Here is a 24,055-nt window from a genome sequence, read left to right on the forward strand (position 1 = left end):
TCCTCGACTGTCTCTTCAGTTATAGTTACCTGTTCTTCCTCGACTGTCTCTTCAGTTTTAGTTAACCTCTTCCTCCTCGACTGTTTCTTCAGTTTTAGTTTACATCTTTGTCCTCGACTGTCTCTTCAGTTTAGTTGACCTGTTCCTCCTCGACTGTCTCTTCAGTTTTAGTTGACCCGTTCCTCTTCGACTGTCTCTTCAGTTGTAGTTTACCTCTTCCTTCTCGACTGTCTCTTCAGTTATAGTTTCCGTCTTCATCCTCGACTGTCTCTTCAGTTTTAGTTGACCTTTCTCCTCGACTGTCTCTTCAGTTATAGGTTACCTGTTCCTCCTCGACTGTCTCTTCAGTTTTAGTTAATCTATTCCCCTTCGACTGTCTCTTCAGTTTTAGTTTACATCTTCGTCCTCGACTGTCTCTTCAGTTATAGTTGACCTGTTCTTCCTCGACTGTCTCTTCAGTTTTAGTTGACCTGTTCCTCCTCGACTGTCTCTTCAGTTATAGTTTACCTCTTCCTCCTCGACTGTCTCTTCAGTTATAGTTTACCTCTTCCTCCTCGACTGTCTCTTCAGTTTCAGTTTACCTCTTCCTCCTCGACTGTCTTTTCAGTTACAGTTTACCTCTTCCTCCTCGACTGTCTCTTCAGTTGTAGTTTACCTCTTCCTTCTCGACTGTCTCTTCAGTTATAGTTTCCATCTTCGTCCTCGACTGTCTCTTCAGTTATAATTGACCTGTTCTTCCTCGACTGTCTCTTCAGTTTTAGTTGACCTGTTCCTCCTCGACTGTCTCTTCAGTTATAGTTTACCTCTTCCTCCTCGACTGTCTCTTCAGTTATAGTTTACCTCTTCCTCCTCGACTGTCTCTTCAGTTTCAGTTTACCTCTTCCTCCTCGACTGTCTTTTCAGTTATAGTTTACATCTTTGTCCTCGACTGTCTCTTCAGTTATAGTTTCCGTCTTCGTCCTCGACTGTCTCTTCAGTTTTAGTTAATCTATTCCCCTTCGACTGTTTCTTCAGTTATAGTTTACCTCTTCCTCCTCGACTGTCTCTTCAGTTTTAGTTCATCTATTCCCCTTCGACTGTCTCTTCAGTTTTCGTTTACATCTTTGTCCTCGACTGTCTCTTCAGTTATAGTTGACCTGTTCTTCCTCGACTGTCTCTTCAGTTTTAGTTAATCTATTCCCCTTCGACTGTTTCTTCAGTTATAGTTTACCTCTTCCTCCTCGACTGTCTCTTCAGTTTTAGTTTACCTCTTTCTTCTCGACTGTCTCTTCAGTTATAGTTGACCTGTTCTTCCTCGACTGTCTCTTCAGTTTTAGTTGTCCCGTTCCTCTTCGACTGTCTCTTCAGTTATAGTTTACCTCTTCCTTCTCAACTGTCTCTTCAGTTATAGTTTCCGTCTTCGTCCTCGACTGTCTCTTCAGTTTTAGTTGACCTTTCTCCTCGACTGTCTCTTCAGTTATAGTTTACCTGTTCCTCCTCGACTGTCTCTTCAGTTTTAGTTGATCTCTTCCTCCTCGACTGTCTCTTCAGTTTTAGTTTACCTCTTCCTCCTCGACTGTCTCTTCAGTTATAGTTGACCTGTTCTTCCTCGACTGTCTCTTCAGTTTTAGTTGACCCGTTCCTCCTCGACTGTCTCTTCAGTTATAGTTTACCTCTTCCTCCTCGACTGTCTCTTCAGTTATAGTTTACCTCTTCCTCCTCGACTGTCTCTTCAGTTTCAGTTTACCTCTTCCTCCTCGACTGTCTTTTCAGTTACAGTTTACCTCTTCCTCCTCGACTGTCTCTTCAGTTGTAGTTTACCTCTTCCTTCTCGACTGTCTCTTCAGTTATAGTTTCCATCTTCGTCCTCGACTGTCTCTTTAGTTATAGTTTACCTGTTCCTCCTCGACTGTCTCTTCAGTTTTAGTTTACCTCCTCCACCTCGACTGTCTCTTCAGTTATAGTTTACCTCTTCCTTCTCACTGTTCTTCAGTTATAGTTTCCGTCTTCGTCCTCGACTGTCTCTTCAGTTATAGTTTACCTGTTCCTCCTCGACTGTCTCTTCAGTTATAGTTTACCTCTTCCTCCTCGACTGTCTCTTCAGTTTAGTTTACCTCTTCCCCTCGACTGTCTCTTCAGATTTTCCGTCTTGTCCTCGACTGTCTCTTCAGTTTTAGTTGACCTTTCTCCTCGACTGTCTTTTCAGTTATAGTTTACCTGTTCCTCCTCGACTGTCTCTTCAGTTTTAGTTTACCTCTTCCTCCTCGACTGTCTTTTCAGTTATTGATCTTTGTCCTCGACTGTCTCTTCAGTTATAGTTTCCGTCTTCTCCTCGACTGTCTCTTCAGTTTTAGTTAATCTATTCCCCTTCGACTGTTTCTTCAGTTATAGTTTACCTCTTCCTCCTCGACTGTCTCTTCAGTTTTAGTTCATCTATTCCCCTTCGACTGTCTCTTCAGTTTTCGTTTACATCTTTGTCCTCGACTGTCTCTTCAGTTATAGTTGACCTGTTCTTCCTCGACTGTCTCTTCAGTTTTAGTTAATCTCCCTTCGACTGTTTCTTCAGTTATAGTTTACCTCTTCCTCCTCGACTGTCTCTTCAGTTTCTATTTTACTGTCTCTTCAGTTTTCCATCTTTGTCCTCGACTGTCTCTTCAGTTATAGTTTACCTCTTCCTCCTCGACTGTCTCTTCAGTTTTAGTTGACCTCTTCCTCCTCGACTGTCTCTTCAGTTTTAGTTTACCTCTTCCTTCTCGACTGTCTCTTCAGTTATAGTTACCTCTTCCTCCTCGACTGTCTCTTCAGTTTTAGTTGACCTTTCTCCTCGACTGTCTCTTCAGTTTTAGTTTACCTGTTCCTCCTCGACTGTCTCTTCAGTTTTAGTTTACCTATTCCCCTCGACTGTCTCTTCAGTTTTAGTTGACCTTTCTCCTCGACTGTCTCTTCAGTTATAGTTTACCTGTTCTTCCTCGACTGTCTCTTCAGTTTTAGTTGACCCGTTCCTCCTCGACTGTCTCTTCAGTTATAGTTTACCTCTTCCTCCTCGACTGTCTCTTCAGTTATAGTTTACCTCTTCCTCCTCGACTGTCTCTTCAGTTTCAGTTTACCTGTTCCTCCTCGACTGTCTTTTCAGTTTTAGTTTACCTCTTCCTCCTCGACTGTCTCTTCAGTTGTAGTTTACCTTGTTCTGTCTCTTCAGACCATCTTCTTCGACTGTCTCTTTAGTTATAGTTTACCTCTTCCTCCTCGACTGTCTCTTCAGTTTTAGTTTACCTCTTCCACCTCGACTGTCTCTTCAGTTATAGTTTACCTCTTCCTTCTCGACTGTCTCTTCAGTTATAGTTTCCGTCTTCTCCTCGACTGTCTCTTCAGTTATAGTTTACCTGTTCCTCCTCGACTGTCTCTTCAGTTATAGTTTACCTCTTCCTCCTCGACTGTCTCTTCAGTTTTAGTTTACCTCTTCTCGACTGTCTCTTCAGTTATATTTTCCGTCTTCTTCGACTGTCTCTTCAGTTTTAGTTGACCTTTCTCCTCGACTGTCTTTTCAGTTATAGTTTACCTGTTCCTCCTCGACTGTCTCTTCAGTTTTAGTTTACCTCTTCCTCCTCGACTGTCTTTTCAGTTATAGTTTACATCTTTGTCCTCGACTGTCTCTTCAGTTATAGTTTCCGTCTTCGTCCTCGACTGTCTCTTCAGTTTTAGTTAATCTATTCCCCTTCGACTGTTTCTTCAGTTATAGTTTACCTGTTCCTCCTCGACTGTCTCTTCAGTTTTAGTTCATCTATTCCCCTTCGACTGTCTCTTCAGTTTTCGTTTACATCTTTGTCCTCGACTGTCTCTTCAGTTATAGTTGACCTGTTCTTCCTCGACTGTCTCTTCAGTTTTAGTTGACCTTTCTCCTCGACTGTCTCTTCAGTTTTAGTTGTCCCGTTCCTCCTCGACTGTCTCTTCAGTTTCAGTTGATCTCTACCTCCTCGACTGTCTCTTCAGTTTTAGTTTACCTCTTCCACCTCAACTGTCTCTTCAGTTATAGTTTACCTCTTCCTCCTCGACTGTCTCTTCAGTTGAAGTTTACCTCTTCCTTCTCGACTGTCTCTTCAGTTATAGTTGACCTGTTCTTCCTCGACTGTCTCTTCAGTTTTAGTTGACCGTTCCTCCTCGACTGTCTCTTCAGTTATAGTTTACCTCTTCCTTCTCGACTGTCTCTTCAGTTTTAGTTTCTCTTCCCCTTCGACTGTCTCTTCAGTTTTAGTTGACCTCTTCTCCTCGACTGTCTCTTCAGTTATAGTTTACCTGTTCTTCCTCGACTGTCTCTTCAGTTTTAGTTGACCCGTTCCTATTTCGACTGTCTCTTCAGTTATAGTTTACCTCTTCCTCCTCGACTGTCTCTTCAGTTATAGTTTACCTCTTCCTCCTCGACTGTCTCTTCAGTTTTAGTTTACCTCTTCCTCCTCGACTGTCTCTTCAGTTACAGTTTACCTCTTCCTCCTCGACTGTCTCTTCAGTTGTAGTTTACCTCTTCCTCTCGACTGTCTCTTCAGTTATAGTTTCCATCTTCGTCCTCGACTGTCTCTTTAGTTATAGTTTACCTGTTCCTCCTCGACTGTCTCTTCAGTTTTAGTTTACCTCCTCCACCTCGACTGTCTCTTCAGTTATAGTTTACCTCTTCCTTCTCGACTGTCTCTTCAGTTATAGTTTCCGTCTTCGTCCTCGACTGTCTCTTTAGTTATAGTTTACCTGTTCCTCCTCAACTGTCTCTTCAGTTATAGTTTACCTCTTCCTCCTCGACTGTCTCTTCAGTTGTAGTTTACCTCTTCCTTCTCGACTGTCTCTTCAGTTATATTTTCCGTCTTCGTCCTCGACTGTCTCTTCAGTTTTAGTTGACCTTTCTCCTCGACTGTCTTTTCAGTTATAGTTTACCTGTTCCTCCTCGACTGTCTCTTCAGTTTTAGTTTACCTCTTCCTCCTCGACTGTCTTTTCAGTTATTGTTTACATCTTTGTCCTCGACTGTCTCTTCAGTTATAGTTTCCGTCTTCGTCCTCGACTGTCTCTTCAGTTTTAGTTAATCTATTCCCCTTCGACTGTTTCTTCAGTTATAGTTTACCTGTTCCTCCTCGACTGTCTCTTCAGTTTTAGTTCATCTATTCCCCTTCGACTGTCTCTTCAGTTTTCGTTTACATCTTTGTCCTCGACTGTCTCTTCAGTTATAGTTGACCTGTTCTTCCTCGACTGTCTCTTCAGTTTTAGTTAATCTATTCCCCTTCGACTGTTTCTTCAGTTATAGTTTACCTCTTCCTCCTCGACTGTCTCTTCAGTTTTAGTTCATCTATTCCCCTTCGACTGTCTCTTCAGTTTTCGTTTACATCTTTGTCCTCGACTGTCTCTTCAGTTATAGTTGACCTGTTCCTCCTCGACTGTCTCTTCAGTTTTAGTTGACCCGTTCCTCTTCGACTGTCTCTTCAGTTGTAGTTTACCTCTTCCTTCTCGACTGTCTCTTCAGTTATAGTTTCCGTCTTCGTCCTCGACTGTCTCTTCAGTTTTAGTTGACCTTTCTCCTCGACTGTCTCTTCAGTTATAGGTTACCTGTTCCTCCTCGACTGTCTCTTCAGTTTTAGTTAATCTATTCCCCTTCGACTGTCTCTTCAGTTTTAGTTTACATCTTCGTCCTCGACTGTCTCTTCAGTTATAGTTGACCTGTTCTTCCTCGACTGTCTCTTCAGTTTTAGTTGACCCGTTCCTCCTCGACTGTCTCTTCAGTTATAGTTTACCTCTTCCTCCTCGACTGTCTCTTCAGTTATAGTTTACCTCTTCCTCCTCGACTGTCTCTTCAGTTTCAGTTTACCTCTTCCTCCTCGACTGTCTTTTCAGTTACAGTTTACCTCTTCCTCCTCGACTGTCTCTTCAGTTGTAGTTTACCTCTTCCTTCTCGACTGTCTCTTCAGTTATAGTTTCCATCTTCGTCCTCGACTGTCTCTTTAGTTATAGTTTACCTGTTCCTCCTCGACTGTCTCTTCAGTTTTAGTTTACCTCCTCCACCTCGACTGTCTCTTCAGTTATAGTTTACCTCTTCCTTCTCGACTGTCTCTTCAGTTATAGTTTGACGTCTTCGTCCTCGACTGTCTCTTCAGTTATAGTTTACCTGTTCCTCCTCGACTGTCTCTTCAGTTATAGTTTACCTCTTCCTCCTCGACTGTCTCTTCAGTTGTAGTTTACCTCTTCCTTCTCGACTGTCTCTTCAGTTATATTTTCCGTCTTGTCCTCGACTGTCTCTTCAGTTTTAGTTGACCTTTCTCCTCGACTGTCTTTTCAGTTATAGTTTACCTGTTCCTCCTCGACTGTCTCTTCAGTTTTAGTTTACCTCTTCCTCCTCGACTGTCTTTTCAGTTATTGTTTACATCTTTGTCCTGACTGTCTCTTCAGTTATAGTTTCCGTCTTCGTCCTCGACTGTCTCTTCAGTTTTAGTTAATCTATTCCCCTTCGACTGTTTCTTCAGTTATAGTTTACCTGTTCCTCCTCGACTGTCTCTTCAGTTTTAGTTCATCTATTCCCCTTCGACTGTCTCTTCAGTTTTCGTTTACATCTTTGTCCTCGACTGTCTCTTCAGTTATAGTTGACCTGTTCTTCCTCGACTGTCTCTTCAGTTTTAGTTAATCTATTCCCCTTCGACTGTTTCTTCAGTTATAGTTTACCTCTTCCTCCTCGACTGTCTCTTCAGTTTTAGTTCATCTATTCCCCTTCGACTGTCTCTTCAGTTTTCGTTTACATCTTTGTCCTCGACTGTCTCTTCAGTTATAGTTGACCTGTTTCCTCGACTGTCTCTTCAGTTTTAGTTCGTTCCTCTTCGACTGTCTCTTCAGTTGTAGTTTACCTCTTCCTTCTCGACTGTCTCTTCAGTTATAGTCTTTCCTCGACTGTCTCTTCAGTTTTAGTTGACCTTTCTCCTCGACTGTCTCTTCAGTTATAGTTTACCTGTTCCTCCTCGACTGTCTCTTCAGTTTTAGTTAATCTATTCCCCTCGACTGTCTCTTCAGTTTTAGTTGACCTTTCTCCTCGACTGTCTCTTCAGTTATAGTTTACCTGTTCTTCCTCGACTGTCTCTTCAGTTTTAGTTGACCCGTTCCTCCTCGACTGTCTCTTCAGTTATAGTTTACCTCTTCCTCCTCGACTGTCTCTTCAGTTATAGTTTACCTCTTCCTCCTCGACTGTCTCTTCAGTTTCAGTTTACCTCTTCCTCCTCGACTGTCTTTTCAGTTACAGTTTACCTCTTCCTCCTCGACTGTCTCTTCAGTTGTAGTTTACCTCTTCCTTCTCGACTGTCTCTTCAGTTATAGTTTCCATCTTCGTCCTCGACTGTCTCTTTAGTTATAGTTTACCTGTTCCTCCTCGACTGTCTCTTCAGTTTTAGTTTACCTCCTCCACCTCGACTGTCTCTTCAGTTATAGTTTACCTCTTCCTTCTCGACTGTCTCTTCAGTTATAGTTTCCGTCTTCGTCCTCGACTGTCTCTTTAGTTATAGTTTACCTGTTCCTCCTCAACTGTCTCTTCAGTTATAGTTTACCTCTTCCTCCTCGACTGTCTCTTCAGTTGTAGTTTACCTCTTCCTTCTCGACTGTCTCTTCAGTTATATTTTCCCTCTTCGTCCTCGACTGTCTCTTCAGTTTTAGTTGACCTTTCTCCTCGACTGTCTTTTCAGTTATAGTTTACCTGTTCCTCCTCGACTGTCTCTTCAGTTTTAGTTTACCTCTTCCTCCTCGACTGTCTCTTCAGTTGTAGTTTACCTCTTCCTTCTCGACTGTCTCTTCAGTTGTAGATTACCTCTTCCTCCTCGACTGTCTCTTCAGTTTTAGTTAACCTATTCCCCTCGACTGTCTCTTCAGTTTTAGTTTACATCTTCGTCCTCGACTGTCTTTTCAGTTATAGTTTACCTGTTCCTCCTCGACTGTCTCTTCAGTTTTAGTTGACCCGTTCCTCCTCGACTGCCTCTTCAGTTATAGTTTACCTCTTCCTCCTCGACTGTCTCTTCAGTTATAGTTTACCTCTTCCTTCTCGACTGTCTCTTCAGTTATAGTTTCCGTCTTCGTCCTCGACTGTCTCTTCAGTTTTAGTTAATCTATTCCCCTTCGACTGTTTCTTCAGTTTTAGTTGACCTCTTCCTCCTCGACTGTCTCTTCAGTTTAGTTGATCTATTCCCCTTCGACTGTTTCTTCAGTTTTAGTTTACCTGTTCTTCCTCGACTGTCTTTTCAGTTTTAGATTACCTGTTCTTCCTCGACTGTCTCTTCAGTTTTAGTTGATCTATTCCCCTTCGACTGTTTCTTCAGTTTAGTTTACATCTTCGTCCTCGACTGTCTCTTCAGTTATAGTTGACCTGTTCTTCCTCGACTGTCTCTTCAGTTTTAGTTGACCCGTTCCTCTTCGACTGTCTCTTCAGTTGTAGTTTACCTCTTCCTTCTCGACTGTCTCTTCAGTTATAGTTTCAGTCTTCGTCCTCGACTGTCTCTTCAGTTTTAGTTGACCTTTCTCCTCGACCGTCTCTTCAGTTATAGTTTACCTGTTCCTCCTCGACTGTCTCTTCAGTTTTAGTTAATCTATTCCCCTTCGATTGTCTCTTCCGTTTTAGTTTACATCTTCGTCCTCGACTGTCTCTTCAGTGTTAGTTGACCTTTCTCCTCGACTGTCTCTTCAGTTATAGTTCATCTATTCCCCTTCGACTGTTTCTTCAGTTATAGTTTACCTGTTCCTCCTCGACTGTCTCTTCAGTTTTAGTTCATCTATTCCCCTTCAACTGTCTCTTCAGTTTTCGTTTACATCTTTGTCCTCGACTGTCTCTTCAGTTATAGTTTCCGTCTTCGTCCTCGACTGTCTCTTCAGTTTTAGTTGACCTTTCTCCTCGACTGTCTCTTCAGTTTTAGTTAATCTATTCCCCTTCGACTGTCTCTTCAGTTTTAGTTTACATCTTCGTCCTCGACTGTCTCTTCAGTTATAGTTGACCTGTTCTTCCTCGACTGTCTCTTCAGTTTTAGTTGACCCGTTCCTGCTCGACTGTCTCTTCAGTTATAGTTTACCTCTTCCTCCTCGACTGTCTCTTCAGTTTTAGTTTACCTCTTCCTCCTCGACTGTCTCTTCAGTTTTAGTTTACATCTTCGTCCTCGACTGTCTCCTCAGTTATAGTTGACCTGTTCTTCCTCGACTGTCTCTTCAGTTGTAGTTTACCTCTTCTTTCTCGACTGTCTTTTCAGTTGAAGTTTACCTCTTCCTTCTCGACTGTCTCTTCAGTTATAGTTTCCGTCTTCGTCCTCGAATGACTCTTCAGTTTTAGTTAATCAATTCCCCTTCAACTGTATCTTCAGTTTTAGTTTACCTGTTCCTCCTCGACTGTCTCTTCAGTTTTAGTTTACCTCTTCCTCCTCGACTGTCTCTTCAGTTAAAGTTTACCTGTTCCTCCTCGACTGTCTCTTCAGTTTTAGTTTACCTCTTCCTCCTCGACTGTCTCTTCAGTTATAGTTTACCTGTTCCTCATCAACTGTCTCTTCAGTTGTAGTTTACCTCTTCCTTCTCGACTGTCTTTTCAGTTGAAGTTTACCTCTTCCTTCTCGACTGTCTCTTCAGTTATAGTTTCCGTCTTCGTCCTCGACTGACTCTTCAGTTTTAGTTTATCTGTTCCCCTTCGACTGTTTCTTCAGTTTTAGTTTACCTGTTCTTCCTCGACTGTCTTTTCAGTTTTAGATTACCTGTTCCTCCTCGACTGTCTCTTCAGTTTTAGTTGACCTCTTCCTCCTCGACTGTCTCTTCAGTTTTAGTTGACCTGTTCCTCATCGACTGTCTGTTCAGTTTCAGTTTACCTCTTCCTCCTCGACTGTCTCTTCAGTTATAGTTTACCTCTTCCTCCTCGACTGTCTCTTCAGTTGTAGTTTACCTCTTCCTCCTCGACTGTCTCTTCAATTTTAGTTGACCTGTTTCTCCTCGACTGTCTCTTCAGTTATAGTTTACCTCTTACTCATCGACTGTCTCTTCAGTTTCAGTTTACCTCTTCCTCCTCGACTGTCTCTTCAGTTATAGTTTATCTATTCCCCTCGACTGTCTCTTCAGTTATAGTTTACCTCTTACTCATCGACTGTCTCTTCAGTTTCAGTTTACCTCTTCCTCCTCGACTGTCTCTTCAGTTATAGTTTACCTCTTCCTCCTCGACTGTCTCTTCAGTTTCAGTTTACCTCTTCCTCCTCGACTGTCTCTTCAGTTTCAGTTGATCTCTACCTCCTCGACTGTCTCTTCAGTTTTAGTTTACCTCTTCCACCTCAACTGTCTCTTCAGTTATAGTTTACCTCTTCCTCCTCGACTGTCTCTTCAGTTGAAGTTTACCTCTTCCTTCTCGACTGTCTCTTCAGTTATAGTTTACCTCTTCCTCCTCGACTGTCTCTTCAGTTTTAGTTTACATCTTCGTCCTCGACTGTCTCTTCAGTTTTAGTTGATCTCTTCCTCCTCGACTGTCTCTTCAGTTTTAGTTTACCTCTTCCTCCTCGACTGTCTCTTCAGTTATAGTTTACCTGTTCCTCCTCGACTGTCTCTTCAGTTTTAGTTTACCTCTTCCACCTCGACTGTCTCTTCAGTTATAGTTTACCTCTTCCTCTTCGACTGTCTCTTCAGTTGTAGTTTACCTCTTCCTTCTCGACTATCTCTTCAGTTATAGTTTCCATCTTCGTCCTCGACTGTCTCTTTAGTTATAGTTTACCTCTTCCTCCTCGACTGTCTCTTCAGTTTTAGTTTACCTCTTCCACCTCAACTGTCTCTTCAGCTATAGTTTACCTCTTCCTCCTCGACTGTCTCTTCAGTTGAAGTTTACCTCTTCCTTCTCGACTGTCTCTTCAGTTATAGTTTACCTCTTCCTCCTCGACTGTCTCTTCAGTTGAAGTTTACCTCTTCCTTCTCGACTGTCTCTTCAGTTATAGTTTACCTCTTCCTCCTCGACTGTCTCTTCAGTTTTAGTTTACATCTTCGTCCTCGACTGTCTCTTCAGTTTTAGTTGATCTCTACCTCCTCGACTGTCTCTTCAGTTTTAGTTTACCTCTTCCTCCTCGACTGTCTCTTCAGTTATAGTTTACCTGTTCCTCCTCGACTATCTCTTCAGTTATAGTTTCCATCTTCGTCCTCGACTGTCTCTTCAGTGTTAGTTGACCTTTCTCCTCGACTGTCTCTTTAGTTTCAGTTGATCTCTACCTCCTCGACTGTCTCTTCAGTTTTACTTTACCTCTTCCACCTCAACTGTCTCTTCAGTTATAGTTTACCTCTTCCTCCTCGACTGTCTCTTCAGTTTTAGTTTACCTCTTCCTTCTCGACTGTCTCTTCAGTTATAGTTTACCTCTTCCTCCTCGACTGTCTCTTCAGTTTTAGTTTACATCTTCGTCCTCGACTGTCTCTTCAGTTTTAGTTGATCTCTACCTCCTCGACTGTCTCTTCAGTTTTAGTTTACCTCTTCCTCCTCGACTGTCTCTTCAGTTATAGTTTACCTGTTCCTCCTCGACTGTCTCTTCAGTTTTAGTTTACCTCTTCCACCTCGACTGTCTCTTCAGTTATAGTTTACCTCTTCCTCTTCGACTGTCTCTTCAGTTGTAGTTTACCTCTTCCTTCTCGACTATCTCTTCAGTTATAGTTTCCATCTTCGTCCTCGACTGTCTCTTCAGTGTTAGTTGACCTTTCTCCTCGACTGTCTCTTTAGTTATAGTTTACCTCTTCCTCCTCGACTGTCTCTTCAGTTTTAGTTTACCTCTTCCACCTCAACTGTCTCTTCAGCTATAGTTTACCTCTTCCTCCTCGACTGTCTCTTCAGTTGAAGTTTACCTCTTCCTTCTCGACTGTCTCTTCAGTTATAGTTTACCTCTTCCTCCTCGACTGTCTCTTCAGTTGAAGTTTACCTCTTCCTTCTCGACTGTCTCTTCAGTTATAGTTTACCTCTTCCTCCTCGACTGTCTCTTCAGTTTTAGTTTACATCTTCGTCCTCGACTGTCTCTTCAGTTTTAGTTTTTCCTCCTCGACTGTCTCTTCAGTTTTAGTTTACCTCTTCCTCCTCGACTGTCTCTTCAGTTATAGTTTACCTGTTCCTCCTCGACTGTCTCTTCAGTTATAGTTTCCATCCGTCCTCGACTGTCTCTTCAGTGTTAGTTGACCTTTCTCCTCGACTGTCTCTTCAGTTATAGTTTACCTCTTCCTCCTCGACTGTCTCTTCAGTTTTAGTTTACCTCTTCCACCTCAACTGTCTCTTCAGCTATAGTTTACCTCTTCCTCCTCGACTGTCTCTTCAGTTAGTTTACCTCTTCCTTCTCGACTGTCTCTTCAGTTATAGTTTACCTCTTCCTCCTCGACTGTCTCTTCAGTTTTAGTTTACTCTTCGTCCTCGACTGTCTCTTCAGTTTTAGTTGACCTCTACCTCCTCGACTGTCTCTTCAGTTTTGGTTTACCTCTTCCTCCTCGACTGTCTCTTCAGTTATAGTTTACCTGTTCCTCCTCGACTGTCTCTTCAGTTTTAGTTTACCTCTTCCTCTTCGACTGTCTCTTCAGTTTTAGTTTACCTCTTCCTCCTCGACTGTCTCTTCAGTTATAGTTTACCTCTTCCTCCTCGACTGTCTCTTCAGTTTTAGTTTACATCTTCGTCCTCGACTGTCTCTTCAGTTTTAGTTTACCTGTTCCTCCTCGACTGTCTCTTCAGTTTTAGTTTACCTCTTCCACCTCGACTATCTCTTCAGTTATAGTTTCCATCTTCGTCCTCGACTGTCTCTTCAGTGTTAGTTGACCTTTCTCCTCGACTGTCTCTTTAGTTATAGTTTACCTCTTCCTCCTCGACTGTCTCTTCAGTTTTAGTTTACCTCTTCCACCTCAACTGTCTCTTCAGCTATAGTTTACCTCTTCCTCCTCGACTGTCTCTTCAGTTGAAGTTTACCTCTTCCTTCTCGACTGTCTCTTCAGTTATAGTTTACCTCTTCCTCCTCGACTGTCTCTTCAGTTTTAGTTTACATCTTCGTCCTCGACTGTCTCTTCAGTTTTAGTTGACCTCTACCTCCTCGACTGTCTCTTCAGTTTTGGTTTACCTCTTCCTCCTCGACTGTCTCTTCAGTTATAGTTTACCTCTTCCTCCTCGACTGTCTCTTCAGTTTTAGTTTACCTCTTCCTCCTCGACTGTCTCTTCAGTTATAGTTTACCTCTTCCTTCTCGACTGTCTCTTCAATTATAGTTTCCGTCTTCGTCCTCGACTGTCTCTTCAGTTTTAGTTGACCTTTCTCCTCGACTGTCTCTTTAGTTATAGTTTACCTCTTCCTCCTCGACTGTCTCTTCAGTTTTAGTTTACCTCTTCCACCTCGACTGTCTCTTCAGCTATAGTTTACCTCTTCCTCCTCGACTGTCTCTTCAGTTGAAGTTTACCTCTTCCTTCTCGACTGTCTCTTCAGTTATAGTTTACCTCTTCCTCCTCGACTGTCTCTTCAGTTTTAGTTTACATCTTCGTCCTCGACTGTCTCTTCAGTTTTAGTTGACCTCTACCACCTCGACTGTCTCTTCAGTTTTGGTTTACCTCTTCCTCCTCGACTGTCTCTTCAGTTTTAGTTGATCTCTACCTCCTCGACTGTCTCTTCAGTTATAGTTTACCTCTTCCTCCTCGACTGTCTCTTCAGTTTTAGTTTACATCTTCGTCCTCGACTGTCTCTTCAGTTTTAGTTGTCTCTCCTCGACTGTCTCTTCAGTTTTAGTTTACCTCTTCCTCCTCGACTGTCACTTCAGTTATAGTTTACCTCTTCCTCCTCGACTGTCTCTTCAGTTTTAGTTTATCTATTCCCCTCGACTGTCTCTTCAGTTGTAGTTTACCTCTTCCTTCTCGACTGTCTCTTCAATTATAGTTTCCGTCTTCGTCCTCGACTGTCTCTTCAGTTTTAGTTGACCTTTCTCCTCGACTGTCTCTTCAGTTATAGTTTACCTCTTCCTCCTCGACTATTTCTTCAGTTATAGTTTACCTCTTCCTCCTCGACTGTCTCTTCAGTTTTAGTTTACCTCTTCCTCCTCGACTGTCTCTTCAGTTTTAGTTTACCTCTTCCTCCTCGACTGTCTCTTCAGTTATAGTTTACCTCTTCCTCCTCGACTGTCTCTTCAGTTTTAGTTTACCTCTTCCTCCTCGACTGTCTCTTCAGTTTAGTTTACCTCTTCCTCCTCGACTGTCTCTTCAGTTTTAGTTTACCTCTTCCTCCTCGACTGTCTCTTCAGTTATAGTTTATCTGTTCCTCCTCGACTGTCTTTTCAGTTTTAGTTTACCTGTTCTTCCTCGACTATCTCTTCAGTTTTAGTTTACCTGTTCCTCCTTGACTGTCTCTTCAGTTTTAGTTTACCTCTTCCACCTCGACTTTTTCTTCAGTTATAGTTTACCTCTTCCTCCTCGACTGTCTCTTCAGTTTTAGTTTACCTCTTCCTCCTCGACTGTCTCTTCAGTTATAGTTTACCTCTTCCTCCTCGACTGTCTCTTCAGTTTTAGTTGACCTTTCTCCTCGACTGTCTCTTCAGTTATAGTTTACCTCTTCCTCCTCGACTGTCTCTTCAGTTTTAGTTTACCTCTTCCTCCTCGACTGTCTCTTCAGTTGTAGTTTACCTCTTCCTCCTCGACTGTCTCTTCAGTTGAAGTTTACCTCTTCCTTCTCGACTGTCTCTTCAGTTATAGTTTACCTCTTCCTCCTCGACTGTCTCTTCAGTTTTAGTTTACCTCTTCCTCCTCGACTGTCTCTTCAGTTATAGTTTACCTCTTCCTCCTCGACTGTCTCTTCAGTTTTAGTTTACATCTTCGTCCTCGACTGTCTCTTCAGTTTTAGTTGATCTCTACCTCCTCGACTGTCTCTTCAGTTTTAGTTTACCTCTTCCTCCTCGACTGTCTCTTCAGTTATAGTTTACCTGTTCCTCTCGACTGTCTCTTCAGTTTTAGTTTACCTCTTCCTCGACTGTCTCTTCAGTTTTAGTTTACCTCTTCCTCCTCGACTGTCTCTTCAGTCTTTAGTTTACCTCTTCCACCTCGACTGTCTCTTCAGTTATAGTTTACCTCTTCCTCCTCGACTGTCTCTTCAGTTTAGTTTACCTCTTCCTTCTCGACTGTCTCTCTTTACCTCTTCCTCCTCGACTGTCTCTTCAGTTTTAGTTTACATCTTCTCCTCGACTGTCTCTTCAGTTTTAGTTGACCTTCCTCCTCGACTGTCTCTTCAGTTTTAGTTTACCTCTTCCTCCTCGACTGTCTCTTCAGTTATAGTTTACCTCTTCCTCCTCGACTGTCTCTTCAGTTTTAGTTTACCTCTTCCTCTTCGACTGTCTCTTCAGTTTTAGTTTACCTCTTCCTCCTACTGTCTCTTCAGTTATAGTTTACCTCTTCCTCCTCGACTGTCTCTTCAGTTTTAGTTTACATCTTCGTCCTCGACTGTCTCTTCAGTTTTAGTTGTCTCTTCAGTTTTAGTTTACCTTTTCCTCGACTGTCTCTTCAGTTATAGTTTACCTCTTCCTCCTCGACTGTCTCTTCAGTTATAGTTTACCTGTTCCTCCTCGACTGTCTCTTCAGTTTTAGTTTACCTCTTCCACCTCGACTGTCTCTTCAGTTATAGTTTACCTCTTCCTCCTCGACTGTCTCTTCAGTTTTAGTTGACCTTTCTCCTCGACTGTCTCTTCAGTTATAGTTTACCTCTTCCTCCTCGACTGTCTCTTCAGTTTTAGTTTACCTCTTCCTCCTCGACTGTCTCTTCAGTTTTAGTTTACCTCTTCCTCCTCGACTGTCTCTTCAGTTGTAGTTTACCTCTTCCTTCTCGACTGTCTCTTCAGTTATAGTTTACCTCTTCCTCCTCGACTGTCTCTTCAGTTTTAGTTTACATCTTCGTCCTCGACTGTCTCTTCAGTTTTAGTTGACCTCTTCCTCCTCGACTGTCTCTTCAGTTTTAGTTTACCTCTTCCTCCTCGACTGTCTCTTCAGTTATAGTTTACCTCTTCCTCCTCGACTGTCTCTTCAGTTTTAGTTTACCTCTTCCTCCTCGACTGTCTCTTCAGTTTTAGTTTACCTCTTCCTCCTCGACTGTCTCTTCAGTTATAGTTTACCTCTTCCTCCTCGACTGTCTCTTCAGTTTTAGTTTACCTCTTCCTCCTCGACTGTCTCTTCAGTTTTAGTTGACCTCTTCCTCCTCGACTGTCTCTTCAGTTTTAGTTTACCTGTTCCTCCTCGACTGTCTCTTCAGTTTTAGTTTACCTCTTCCTCCTCGACTGTCTCTTCAGTTTTAGTTTACCTCTTCCACCTCGACTGTCTCTTCAGTTATAGTTTCCGTCTTCGTCCTCGACTGTCTCTTCAGTTTTAGTTGACCTTTCTCCTCGACTGTCTCTTCAGTTATAGTTTACCTGTTCCTCCTCGACTGTCTCTTCAGTTTTAGTTTACCTCTTCCTCCTCGACTGTCTCTTCAGTTGTAGTTTACCTCTTCCTTCTCGACTGTCTCTTCAGTTTTCGTTGACCTTTCTCCTCGACTGTCTCTTCAGTTATAGTTTACCTCTTCCTCCTCGACTGTCTCTTCAGTTTTAGTTTACATCTTCGTCCTCGACTGTCTCTTCAGTTTTAGTTGACCTCTTCCTCCTCGACTGTCTCTTCAGTTTTAGTTTACCTCTTCCTCCTCGACTGTCTCTTCAGTTATAGTTTACCTGTTCCTCCTCGACTGTCTCTTCAGTTTTAGTTTACCTCTTCCTCCTCGACTGTCTCTTCAGTTTTAGTTTACCTCTTCCTCCTCGACTGTCTCTTCAGTTATAGTTTACCTCTTCCTCCTCGACTGTCTCTTCAGTTTTAGTTTACATCTTCGTCCTCGACTGTCTCTTCAGTTTTAGTTGTCGACCTCTTCCTCCTCGACTGTCTCTTCAGTTTTAGTTTACCTCTTCCTCCTCGACTGTCTCTTCAGTTATAGTTTACCTGTTCCTCCTCGACTGTCTCTTCAGTTTTAGTTTACCTCTTCCACCTCGACTGTCTCTTCAGTTTTAGTTTCCATCTTCTCCTCGACTGTCTCTTCAGTGTTAGTTGACCTTTCTCCTCGACTGTCTCTTTAGTTATAGTTTACCTCTTCCTCCTCGACTGTCTCTTCAGTTTTAGTTTACCTCTTCCACCTCTCGACTGTCTCTTCAGTTATAGTTTACCTCTTCCTCCTCGACTGTCTCTTCAGTTGAAGTTTACCTCTTCCTTCTCGACTGTCTCTTCAGTTATAGTTTACCTCTTCCTCCTCGACTGTCTCTTCAGTTTTAGTTTACATCTTCGTCCTCGACTGTCTCTTCAGTTTTAGTTGACCTCTACCTCCTCGACTGTCTCTTCAGTTTTGGTTTACCTCTTCCTCCTCGACTGTCTCTTCAGTTATAGTTTACCTGTTCCTCCTCGACTGTCTCTTCAGTTTTAGTTTACCTCTTCCTCTTCGACTGTCTCTTCAGTTTTAGTTTACCTCTTCCTCCTCGACTGTCTCTTCAGTTATAGTTTACCTCTTCCTCCTCGACTGTCTCTTCAGTTTTAGTTTACATCTTCGTCCTCGACTGTCTCTTCAGTTTTAGTTGATCTCTACCTCCTCGACTGTCTCTTCAGTTTTAGTTTACCTCTTCCTCCTCGACTGTCTCTTCAGTTATAGTTTACCTGTTCCTCCTCGACTGTCTCTTCAGTTTTAGTTTACCTCTTCCACCTTGACTATCTCTTCAGTTATAGTTTCCATCTTCGTCCTCGACTGTCTCTTCAGTGTTAGTTGACCTTTCTCCTCGACTGTCTCTTTAGTTATAGTTTACCTCTTCCTCCTCGACTGTCTCTTCAGTTTTAGTTTACCTCTTCCACCTCAACTGTCTCTTCAGCTATAGTTTACCTCTTCCTCCTCGACTGTCTCTTCAGTTGAAGTTTACCTCTTCCTTCTCGACTGTCTCTTCAGTTATAGTTTACCTCTTCCTCCTCGACTGTCTCTTCAGTTTTAGTTTACATCTTCGTCCTCGACTGTCTCTTCAGTTTTAGTTTACCTCTTCCTCCTCGACTGTCTCTTCAGTTTTAGTTTACCTCTTCCACCTCGACTGTCTCTTCAGTTATAGTTTACCTCTTCCTCTTCGACTGTCTCTTCAGTTTTAGTTTACCTCTTCCTCCTCGACTGTCTCTTCAGTTATAGTTTACCTCTTCCTTCTCGACTATCTCTTCAGTTATAGTTTCCATCTTCGTCCTCGACTGTCTCTTCAGTGTTAGTTGACCTTTCTCCTCGACTGTCTCTTTAGTTATAGTTTACCTCTTCCTCCTCGACTGTCTCTTCAGTTTTAGTTTACCTCTTCCACCTCGACTGTCTCTTCAGCTATAGTTTACCTCTTCCTCCTCGACTGTCTCTTCAGTTGAAGTTTACCTCTTCCTTCTCGACTGTCTCTTCAGTTATAGTTTACCTCTTCCTTCTCGACTATCTCTTCAGTTATAGTTTCCATCTTCGTCCTCGACTGTCTCTTCAGTTGTAGTTTACCTCTTCCTTCTCGACTATCTCTTCAGTTATAGTTTCCATCTTCGTCCTCGACTGTCTCTTCAGTGTTAGTTGACCTTTCTCCTCGACTGTCTCTTTAGTTATAGTTTACCTCTTCCTCCTCGACTGTCTCTTCAGTTTTAGTTTACCTCTTCCACCTCAACTGTCTCTTCAGCTATAGTTTACCTCTTCCTCCTCGACTGTCTCTTCAGTTGAAGTTTACCTCTTCCTTCTCGACTGTCTCTTCAGTTGTAGTTTACCTCTTCCTCCTCGACTGTCTCTTCAGTTTTAGTTTACCTCTTCCACCTCGACTGTCTCTTCAGTTATAGTTTACCTCTTCCTCTTCGACTGTCTCTTCAGTTTTAGTTTACCTCTTCCTCTTCGACTGTCTCTTCAGTTATAGTTTACCTCTTCCTCCTCGATTGTCTCTTCAGTTTTAGTTGACCTCTTCCTCCTCGACTGTCTCTTCAGTTTTAGTTTACATCTTCGTCCTCGACTGTCTCTTCAGTTATAGTTTACCTCTTCCTCCTCGACTGTCTCTTCAGTTGAAGTTTACCTCTTCCTTCTCGACTGTCTCTTCAGTTTTAGTTGACCTCTACCTCCTCGACTGTCTCTTCAGTTTTGGTTTACCTCTTCCTCCTCGACTGTCTCTTCAGTTATAGTTTACCTGTTCCTCTTCGACTGTCTCTTCAGTTGAAGTTTACCTCTTCCTTCTCGACTGTCTCTTCAGTTATAGTTTACCTCTTCCTCCTCGACTGTCTCTTCAGTTATAGTTTACCTCTTCCTCCTCGACTGTCTCTTCAGTTGAAGTTTACCTCTTCCTTCTCGACTGTCTCTTCAGTTATAGTTTACCTCTTCCTCCTCGACTGTCTCTTCAGTTTTAGTTGACCTCTACCTCCTCGACTGACTCTTCAGTTTTAGTTAATCAATTCCCCTTCGACTGTTTCTTCAGTTATAGTTTACCTCTTCCCCCTCGACTGTCTCTTCAGTTTTAGTTTATCTATTCCCCTTCGACTGTTTCTTCAGTTTTAGTTTACCTGTTCTTCCTCGACTGTCTTTTCAGTTTTAGATTACCTGTTCCTCCTCGACTGTCTCTTCAGTTTTAGTTTACCTCTTCCTCCTCGACTGTCTCTTCAGTTATAGTTTACCTCTTCCTCCTCGACTGTCTCTTCAGTTTTAGTTGACCTCTTCCTCTTCGACTGTCTCTTCAGGTTTAGTTTACATGTTCGTCCTCGACTGTGTCTTCAGTTATAGTTGACCTGTTCTTCCTCGACAGTCTCTTCAGTTTTAGTTGACCCGTTCCTCCTCGACTGTCTCTTCAGTTATAGTTTACCTCTTCCTCCTCGACTGTCTCTTCAGTTTTAGTTGACCTCTTCCTCTTCGACTGTCTCTTCAGGTTTAGTTTACATGTTCGTCCTCGACTGTGTCTTCAGTTATAGTTGACCTGTTCTTCCTCGACAGTCTCTTCAGTTTTAGTTGACCCGTTCCTCCTCGACTGTCTCTTCAGTTATAGTTTACCTCTTCCTCCTCAACTGTCTCTTCAGTTTTAGTTGACCTCTTCCTCTTCGACTGTCTCTTCAGGTTTAGTTTACATGTTCGTCCTCGGCTGTGTCTTCAGTTATAGTTGACCTGTTCTTCCTCGACAGTCTCTTCAGTTTTAGTTGACCCGTTCCTCCTCGACTGTCTCTTCAGTTATTGTTTCCGTCTTCGTCCTCGACTGTCTCTTCAGTTTTAGTTGACCTTTCTCCTCAACTGTCTCTTCAGTTATAGTTTACCTGTTCCTCATCGACTGTCTCTTCAGTTTCAGTTTACCTCTTCCTCCTCGACTGTCTCTTCAGTTATAGTTTACCTCTTCCTCCTCGACTGTCTCTTCAGTTGTAGTTTACCTCTTCCTCCTCGACTGTCTCTTCAGTTGTAGTTTACATCTTCCTTCTCGACTGTCTCTTCAGTTATAGTTTCCATCTTCGTCCTCGACTGTCTCTTCAGTGTTAGTTGACCTTTCTCCTCGACTGTCTCTTTAGTTACAGTTTACCTGTTCCTCCTCGACTGTCTCTTCAGTTTTAGTTTACCTCTTCCTCCTCGACTGTCTCTTCAGTTATAGTTTACCTCTTCCTCCTCGACTGTCTCTTCAGTTATAGTTTCCGTCTTCGTCCTCGACTGTCTCTTCAGTTTTAGTTGACCTTTCTCCTCGACTGTCTCTTCAGTTATAGTTTACCTGTTCCTCCTCGACTGTCTCTTCAGTTTTAGTTCATATATTCCCCTTCGACTGTCTCTTCAGTTTTAGTTTACATCTTCGTCCTCGACTGTCTCTTCAGTTATAGTTGACCTGTTCTTCCTCGACTGTCTTTACAGTTTTAGATGACCTGTTCCTCCTCGACTGTCACTTCAGTTATAGTTTACCTCTTCCTCATCGACTGTCTCTTCAGTTTCAGTTTACCTCTTCCTCCTCGACTGTCTCTTCAGTTATAGTTTACCTCTTCCTCCTCGACTGTCTCTTCAGTTTTAGTTGACCTCTTCCTCTTCGACTGTCTCTTCAGGTTTAGTTTACATGTTCGTCCTCGACTGTGTCTTCAGTTATAGTTGACCTGTTCTTCCTCGACTGTCTTTACAGTTTTAGATGACCTGTTCGTCCTCGACTGTGTCTTCAGTTATAGTTGACCTGTTCTTCCTCGACAGTCTCTTCAGTTTTAGTTGACCCGTTCCTCCTCGACTGTCTCTTCAGTTATAGTTTACCTCTTCCTCCTCGACTGTCTCTTCAGTTTTAGTTGACCTCTTCCTCTTCGACTGTCTCTTCAGGTTTAGTTTACATGTTCGTCCTCGACTGTGTCTTCAGTTATAGTTGACCTGTTCTTCCTCGACAGTCTCTTCAGTTTTAGTTGACCCGTTCGACTGTCTCTCCTCGACTGTCTCTTCAGTTATAGTTTACCTCTTCCTCCTCAACTGTCTCTTCAGTTTTAGTTGACCTCTTCCTCTTCGACTGTCTCTTCAGTTTAGTTTACCTGTTCCTCCTCGACTGTGTCTTCAGTTATAGTTGACCTGTTCTTCCTCGACAGTCTCTTCAGTTTTAGTTGACCCGTTCCTCCTCGACTGTCTCTTCAGTTATTGTTTCCGTCTTCTCCTCGACTGTCTCTTCAGTTTTAGTTGACCTTTCTCCTCAACTGTCTCTTCAGTTATAGTTTACCTGTTTCCTCATCGACTGTCTCTTCAGTTTCAGTTTACCTCTTCCTCCTCGACTGTCTCTTCAGTTATAGTTTACCTCTTCCTCCTCGACTGTCTCTTCAGTTATAGTTTACCTCTTCCTCCTCGACTGTCTCTTCAGTTTAGTTTACATCTTCCTTCTCGACTGTCTCTTCAGTTATAGTTTCCATCTTCGTCCTCGACTGTCTCTTCAGTGTTAGTTGACCTTTCTCCTCGACTGTCTCTTCAGTTACAGTTTACCTGTTCCTCCTCGACTGTCTCTTCAGTTTTAGTTTACCTCTTCCTCCTCGACTGTCTCTTCAGTTTAGTTTACCTCTTCCTCCTCGACTGTCTCTTCAGTTATAGTTTCCATCTTCTTCCTCGACTGTCTCTTCAGTTTAGTTGACCTTTCTCCTCGACTGTCTCTTCAGTTATAGTTTACCTCTTCCTCCTCGACTGTCTCTTCAGTTATAGTTTTCCTTCTTCTCCTCGACTGTCTCTTCAGTTTTAGTTGACCTTTCTCCTCGACTGTCTCTTCAGTTTAGTTTACCTGTTCCTTCCTCGACTGTCTCTTCAGTTTTAGTTCACCTATTCCTCCTCGACTGTCTCTTCAGTTTTAGTTTACATCTTCGTCCTCGACTGTCTCTTCAGTTATAGTTGACCTGTTCTTCCTCGACTGTTTCAGTTTTTGACCTGTTCCTCCTCGACTGTCTCTTCAGTTATAGTTTACCTCTTCCTCCTCGACTGTCTCTTCAGTTATAGTTTACCTCTTCCTCCCGACTGTCTCTTCCTCCTCGACTGTCTCTTCAGTTTAGTTTAGTTTACCTCTTCCTCCTCGACTGTCTCTTCAGTTTCAGTTTACCTCTTCCTCCTCGACTGTCTCTTCAGTTATAGTTTACCTCTTCCTCCTCGACTGTCTCTTCAGTTTTAGTTGACCTCTTCCTCTTCGACTGTCTCTTCAGTTTTAGTTTACATCTTCCTCCTCGACTGTCTCTTCAGTTATAGTTGACCTGTTCTTCCTCCTCGACTGTCTCTTCAGTTTTAGTTGACCTTCAGTTATAGTTCCTCCTCGACTGTCTCTTCAGTTATAGTTTACCTCTTCACCTCGACTGTCTCTTCAGTTTTAGTTGACCTTTCTCCTCGACTGTCTCTTCAGTTATAGTTTACCTGTTCCTCATCGACTGTCTCTTCAGTTTTAGTTTACCTCTTCCTCCTCGACTGTCTCTTCAGTTATAGTTTACCTCTTCCTCCTCGACTGTCTCTTCAGTTTAGTTTAGTTTACCTCTTCCTCCTCGACTGTCTCTTCAGTTGTAGTTTACCTCTTCCTCTCGACTGTCTCTTCTTATAGTTACCTAGTTTCTCGACTGTCAGTTTTAGTTGACCTTTCTTCTGTCTCTTCAGTTATAGTTTACCTCTTCCTCCTCGACTGTCTCTTCAGTTTTAGTTTACCTCTTCCTCCTCGACTGTCTCTTCAGTTTAGTTTACCTCTTCCTCCTCGACTGTCTCTTCTTCAGTTTTAGTCTCTTTACCTCTTCCTCCTCGACTGTCTCTTCAGTTTACCTCTTCCTCCTCGACTGTCTCTAGTTTACCTCTTCCTCCTCGACTGTCTCTTCAGTTATAGTTTACCTCTTCCTCCTCGACTGTCTCTTCAGTTTTAGTTTACCTCTTCCTCCTCGACTGTCTCTTCAGTTTTAGTTGACCTCTTTCCTCGACTGTCTCTTCAGTTTTAGTTGACCCGTTCCTCCTCGACTGTCTCTTCAGTTATAGTTTCCGTCTTCGTCCTCGACTGTCTCTTCAGTTTTGTTGACCTTTCTCCTCGACTGTCTCTTCAGTTATAGTTTACCTCTTCCTCCTCGACTGTCTCTTCAGTTTTAGTTTCGATAGTTCCCCTTCGACTGTCTCTTCAGTTTTAGTTTACATCTTCGTCCTCGACTGTCTCTTCAGTTTAGTTGACCTGTTCTTCCTCGACTGTCTCTTCAGTTTTAGTTGACCTGTTCTCCTCGACTGTCTCTTACTGTCACTGTCTCTTCAGTTTAGTTTACCGTCTTCCTCCTCGACTGTCTCTTCAGACTGTCTCTTCAGTTTATAGTTTACCTCTTCCTCCTCGACTGTCTCTTCAGTTTCAGTCGACTGTCTCTTCAGTTTTAGTTTACCTCTTCCTCCTCGACTGTCTCTTCAGTTATAGTTTACCTCTTCCTCCTCAGACTGTCTCTTCAGTTTCAGTTTACCTCTTCCTCCTCGACTGTCTCTTCAGTTTATAGTTTACCTCTTCCTCCTCGACTGTCTCTTCAGTTTTAGTTTACTTCAGTTTCAGTTTTCTCTCTCCTCCTCGACTGTCTCTTCAGTTATAGTTTACCTCTTCCTCCTCGACTGTCTCTTCAGTTTTAGTTGACCTCTTCCCTTCGAC

General features: G+C 42.8%; 1 protein-coding gene and 1 long non-coding RNA gene across 9 annotated transcripts in view; one reads left to right on the forward strand and one right to left on the reverse strand.

The window, feature by feature from the left end:
* Positions 1 to 24,055, forward strand: part of LOC118377445 (netrin-G1-like) — a 241,735-nt gene that overhangs the window by 203,464 nt on the left and 14,216 nt on the right. The window lies entirely within an intron of this gene.
* On the reverse strand, positions 12,666 to 22,579 carry LOC127912838 (uncharacterized). The gene is made up of 4 exons (XR_008083586.1): positions 22,474 to 22,579; positions 19,250 to 20,945; positions 17,147 to 17,921; positions 12,666 to 12,948 (listed from the first exon to the last, which is right to left on the reverse strand). It is a non-coding gene; the product is annotated as an uncharacterized LOC127912838 (long non-coding RNA).

This window comes from Oncorhynchus keta, chromosome 28 (genome assembly GCF_023373465.1).
Source record: "Oncorhynchus keta strain PuntledgeMale-10-30-2019 chromosome 28, Oket_V2, whole genome shotgun sequence".
In the NCBI taxonomy this organism is placed as follows: Eukaryota; Metazoa; Chordata; class Actinopteri; order Salmoniformes; family Salmonidae; genus Oncorhynchus; species Oncorhynchus keta.